The sequence below is a fragment of the Hippocampus comes genome, unplaced genomic scaffold (assembly GCF_001891065.2).
Source record: "Hippocampus comes isolate QL1 unplaced genomic scaffold, H_comes_QL1_v1.1 scaffold39, whole genome shotgun sequence".
In the NCBI taxonomy this organism is placed as follows: domain Eukaryota; kingdom Metazoa; phylum Chordata; class Actinopteri; order Syngnathiformes; family Syngnathidae; genus Hippocampus; species Hippocampus comes.
Genome location: NW_017842054.1, coordinates 4,156,636 through 4,162,856, shown reverse-complemented (window position 1 = coordinate 4,162,856; position 6,221 = coordinate 4,156,636). Strand labels below are relative to the sequence as shown.

The following is a 6,221-nucleotide window of genomic DNA, read 5'->3' as shown; positions in this document are numbered from 1 at the left end:
CCCCCCCCCTCTTCTTTTTTCCCCCCCCGCCGCCATATCTCTTTCTGTTTTTTTTTTTTTTCTCGCCATCGCACTTGTCTCCTTTTATTGGGCTGATTCTTCAAAGCTGCCACTTGTCACCGGCGTCAGCCGCCGCCGTCCGGGCCCGACGTTGTCGTCGTCGTGGTAATTCCCCGCTTCTATCTCCATCGCGATAATGTGTTGATGGGACGCGGTAATAGTTGTTAAAAGGTCACCCAGTGTGCCGTAATTGGCTCTTTCATACTCCACTACGTTTACTACGACAGAAGGCACGACCTCGCTGGCAGAGATGGTAAATATGCCATTTTGAGGCTGTAATTATAAGCCGGCGCAGCCTTCCCGGATCTCCTCCTTTGACCCCTTCGCCTCCGCGCGCGCTCACTTTGGAGACGGACCGCCAGTTGGCAACCCTTCTGCACCAATGAGCTCCAATTTAAAAATAAAAACACCAGCTAATTAAATAAAAGCGGGCCCAATGTTTATTACGACGTGTTTTGATAATCTTACAAACTTAACGTGTACACTTGCGCAAACAATTTAATCACTGACGTTACGTTGTGACAGCCCAGGGAATAAATAGTAAATACATATATATATTTTTTTTCTTTTTTCCCAACCACAGCAGCTTCCACTTCTGTCCTTAATTAGATAGAAACACAATAATTAAGTGGAAAATATGATTTATGTTACTTGGGCATTGGTTGTTAAGTTGAATCAATGGAGTAATGAATACAGTCATACAAAAGGGAGCCTATGTGCAAAAGAGACGTAATTGCACTAATCACGCAAACAGTAAACACGTGCATGAGAACATTGCTGAGATTAATTCTCGACTCCCCTGCCCAAAAAAAAAAAGAAAAAAAAAAAAGAAAAAGAAAACCGCCACAGTGCCGCGATAATTTCCTCACGCTGGTGTTGCCGATTCACTTCACAAATTCGGAGTCATTAAAGCGTGCGGCGATGTAACAGCGCAGATCAAGAGTGGACAGAAAAAGATTCCACCAGTGATGCTGTTTTGTTTGAAGCCAAAGAAAATGTCAATCTTCAAATTAAATAATGAAACTATTGTTCATTTTTTTGATTGGCTCTACGTGTATCTAAAAAAATTGTTTTTTACGATTTTTATTGCGATGACTGTATATTAATGGCTGCACATTTTTACAATCCAAAACGCAAAAATCAGATCATACACGTGTGACACCATTCAATTACATTTGCAGATTTATATTTAAAATCTTTTTTTTTTATATGATGACATACATTTTGATCATTTTGATTGAATATTTTTTTCTACATAGGAACAATTTTGCAACCACAAAGTTTTCACTGGACCACTATTGGATGAAGTCCATCTTGGTTTGATAAAATATCTATGTGTAACATCATTTTATTTTCACACGATTTATACGCGACGGTAAATTTTACCATTCGTACGGATTGCAGATTTTTAAAAAATAAAAATAAAAATGCAGCTACGTTACTTTTTGACCATATAAAATTCACCCCCTTAAAATCAAAATGGATGTCGGTTATTATATTCAAATGTTGGAAGATGCCGCCTCCAGGATGTCATCATCGTGGCAATGCAGGTTGCCATGATGATCGGACCGCCGCCTTTGCTCCATAATGCCAGATTTTTTTTGGGAGGGGGGAATCCAATATACCCGACAAGGTGTCCGTGATCAAACCTGATATTGCTGCTGTCGAACGACGTGTCACAAACATTTCATGTATTAAAGTCAATATTCAGCATGTGATGCGATGGGGAGGAGCGAGGGGGGGTGGGGGGGGGCTATGAGGGGCTACAGATCCATAGCACCTCCCCGTGGCACTGACCATCTTATTATGAGGCGTGACTCGCTTCATGCCTCCATATCTCATCCACTTTTATCCACCTTGGAGATTGTTTTTTTTTCAGTCAAGAAAGCCTTTTGAATTACAAAAGCATCCTGACAGCAGGGAAGAAGAAAAAAAAAACAACAACAACAACACAGTGAGTGCTTATTTGAGGAAACTTATCATCCAGTCAGACAATATCTGCTCCCCTATTGAAAAGTGCTGCCATCACCGTAACGCGGTTATGGTAACTGCTCGGGCTGAAGTCGCCAAATCTTATTGTCAAATCTCCTACGATATCATAATAACGCTCCGGAGCGGGGGCAGCAGAGTTTGACAATAATATATCTGTGGAAATCTACCCCTTCCCCCGCCCCGCATAACCCACCGAGGGTCGCATCAACAACGACGTGGCTCTCACCCCCTCCTGCCCCCCACCTCCTCCTCTGTGCAGATCCTCAGCGAGAGGCACATCAGAGGAGACATTTGCGCTTTATGAAGTGCATTCATTTGGCCATTTGCCATGTTTCCTCACCAGAGGACGGCGATGATGAATGAGAGAAGAGAAGAAGCAGATTTTCTCTCCCACCTCTCGGTGCTCCCCTGTGATTACTAATACAGAGCCCCTGCAAACCTCCCACACTATATGAAAACTGTAGGCTCGCGCTCATATCCCGGGTAATCCGCAATTTCCCCAGAATCATTAAACTGAGACTAGCATCTCTGATGGCTGGCGATACTTGACATATTATGATTATTATCAGAGCGACACCTTGTTGTTCCCCGGCAAAGTGGTGCCGGGTCGGCTGAAAATCGATGTGGAAGACTGGCATAATAGCCTTTCTACAGTGATGCCTTTGACAATAAAAGACGCACCCCCATTGCGATGTGCAAGACAAATCACTTCAACGTCAGTCCTCCCGTGATTTTTACTTTTTTTTGGGGGGGTGTGGGAGGAGGCGGCGGGAGAAAAATCTCCGGAGCGAGACGCTGTGACGAATGGAAAGTTTGGAGTCGGGATGCAAACTTGTAAGCGCTACCCCTGTTTTCATCCCATGACATGAAATCGCATCGCGGCGTCGTGCTCGGATGCAAAAAGGGAAGCCTTTGGCGCCTTCCTCGGCTCCGATGTAAACGTATTTGCATTAATGTGAAAAACTGATATGAATATGTATAGTTCGTTTGGGGGGGGGGGGGTCGCGTGCCTCCAACACTCTAAAAGTTAGTCCCGCTTTACAAAAACATTTCATAGTTATGATGTGACGACAGCGTGTTTTCGCGACAACTTAGTGGAAAGTTCAAGCCGGGACTCATTGAACAGATGTGAGCAAATACCCTCGATTACACACACGCTTCTAATTAAAAAAAAAAAAAAAAGGCTATTTTTATCGGAGAAATATGAAAGTATTACGTTTCTCATTTGTGAATAGAGAAAGATTTTTTTTGGGTCATTCTGATGCTCATTTTTGGATGTTTTTATGCAAAATCCTAAAAATATTGCTCATTTAGATTTTCTTATTTTTTTTCTGCATTTTTTTGGGACGAAATCCTGCTACATTTTCGTAGGATGGAGCAAATGAGGATTTCAGTCAAATTGTATTTTTTTTTTTCTCATTCGGTATAAACATTAAGTTTAGTAAAAGAGTCTTCATGACAAAATTTGGGTCAGTTTTCCCCTCTTTATTTTGACTACATTTTTGTACAAAATCCCACAAAATTCTTAGCAGATTCCGCCAATGTTTTGTGTGGTCAATTTGAGTTCGTGCAGTCAAATTGAGTTCATTCTCATTGACTAACAAGGTTCAAGTTATAAATGAAGTCTTTGTTCCAGACATTTTTTTTAATCAATTTTCTCTTTTACATCAAATTTTTGGTGAAACAAAGTTTTCCTGAAATCAGACCAGAGTGTGCGCGAACTTGGCTAACGGGAGCATCAAAGAAGTGAAATAAAGTTTGCGAAAGTGAAATCTTGTCAAAGCTATATTGGCATGTCGGGTTTAGCTTACAACGATCGCCGGGTTGCGTGTTGGTTTGCTGTTTTGTGCGCTGAAGCTGTGAGAAAACAAAACAAAACGCAGCGCTCCACATGGGCGTCATTCAATTGGATTTTTTTCCATCCTCCTACTGGAACGAACGCTCCCTCTGACCGTAAATGCCTGGAAGTGGAGGCGAGCTCAACCACTGCGGGCCGTCGCCGCCGCGCTACGGAACACTGAAACACTCAAACTTCCAAATGCATCATTGACTCCACACTCCCTTTACTGATTATTAATAATGCCCCCGAGGTGAAAAGGATGGAATTCACCAAGTTTGAAATGCTGAATCCAGAGTATTCAAGTCTGCCGCGACGGTGACGGTGAGAAGCCGGGGAAATTTATGTTGGAAGGAGAGGAAAAAAAACGTATGTTCAGCGGATCAAGTCCAAAGCTAACATATTATCTTTCGCTATGCCCTCCCCTTCATGGCCTCAGTCGCTTCTAGCGTGTAATTCGCTGACACGAGGAGAGAAGAGCGAAGCTTCTCTCTCCTCCGCACCGCAGGTAATATCATCTCAGCACCGCTATAAATAACTCTGGCGACTGTAGTCATTAGAACGTTTCTGCTAGCGTAGCGCCACCTTGACGTAAAAGCTTGGTCAATTATTTTTATTTATTTTTTTGCTTGGCGTTGCGAGGCAAAATAAGAGCGCCCACGCGAGTTTCGATAACATTTAGAGAAGGATTGTCAAACACAGAAATGGAAAATGAACACACTCGCAAGGAACACGGCACATAAGCTAACGCTAACCCTGAATGGGAATATGCTGACGAAAATGGAGGAACGGATGGATGAATATTTTCAAACCGCAAGCATGGCACTCTTGAGGGCAAAATGTGTATTTTTTTTATGTCCAAAAGGGCCAATGCTAATTTTCCGAGTCCCAGAAAGCACGGCAACAGCTGGCGTCATCGTCCCGGCGGTACGGTCGCTCATTAGTGCCCGTGTAACTCGTTGGAATCAATTTGAAGCGGTCATTTCTTGACACATTAAGAGGTGATGTGGAATTTTGAATTTTATATAGCGTTTGTAAGTATGGAATAAATGACATATGGCAAATTACTGGAATATATACTGGTTGGTAAATGACCAGTAATAGAACATAGTCTTATTACGGTGCTCATCTGCTATATCGCTTTACTTCCGTCGCTCCCCTGCTTTACTGCAGATTTTTAATACTACCTCCGATCAAATTAAGTTTATGGTTTCTTTTTAATCAGACAATTGATTATTTTTTAAAATTTATTTTTCAGGGGTGAAAAGAAAAAACTTTTACCTTGCTGACTGTTGCAGCAATCACTTCAGCCTTCGTCAAAGCTGTCACTGCTTCCTTGTGTCCTAAAAACAGCTGACTGGATTGGAAAACCTTCAGAATAAGGCTCTGGTCAACCAAAACTATTAAGTTAGAAGTTTTTCTCTTCACCATAAAAAGACCATTGTCCGGAAAAAAGAAACCCTTCAAGCTAATGGAACCAACAAGTAGAAAAGATGAATGTCACAGTGCTACTACCTACGATCATTTTCCGAAAACAAAAAATTTGGATGTATGCCAAGGTTGTTATGGTAAATGAAAACTAACAAAATAACAAAAACTAAAATTGAAAAAAAAACCCAAAAAAAACATTTTCATTACCGAACTAAAATAACAAATGCTTTGGAAAGAAACAAAAACTAACTCAAAATACATCTTACGTTTATGAAGCCAGCCAAAACTAAGCAAAAATGTCCTGTTTTCTTTTGTCTTTGTCAATTAATATCATGCGTGAGCTTTTGGGGTTGATTGAAAAGGAGCACATTGGTAGCTACAGAAGAAAGGTCGTCGTCACTTGTTGGGAGAATTGTGTTTGAGTTTATTTCACAATATTTTATGACCTTGTCTTTTTGTCAGAAGCATGATTTTTTTATGGCTCTTATTTCAATTGATATCTACATTTGTGCAAAAAATATGTTGAATAACTTCAAATATAATGCGGTATAACGTGATACAAAATGGCCGACATCGCGTTAGAAGATGGTTTCCAAATCGTCGAGCATAAATACGTTAATTCAGCCAAGAGACAAAGAAATATGGTTTGGTTGATCATTTTGCCGTTTAGTTGCATTGGAAAGTAACATTAACATTCTCGCTGGGCGTTTTAACCCCCGCTCAAGTTTGGATCGTACAACAGAATCGACACGGTCTTATATTGGAGCTCGGGGCATCACGGCTAGTTGGACCGCCGTGCACACAGGGCAGTGGTTTCCAAAGACGCCGGGCATCCCGTCCTTTTGGAACTTAATGACGAAAAATATCCAGAGTGTGCGTGGGCATTTCAGCGAGCGGCAAT

At 41.5% G+C, this 6,221-nt stretch overlaps 1 long non-coding RNA gene across 4 annotated transcripts in view; it reads right to left on the bottom strand.

Annotated features, from left to right (window-relative positions):
- The window catches only part of LOC109509971 (uncharacterized), a 79,885-nt gene that overhangs the window by 16,884 nt on the left and 56,780 nt on the right, over positions 1-6,221 (bottom strand). The gene's annotated exons all lie outside the window — the stretch shown is intronic.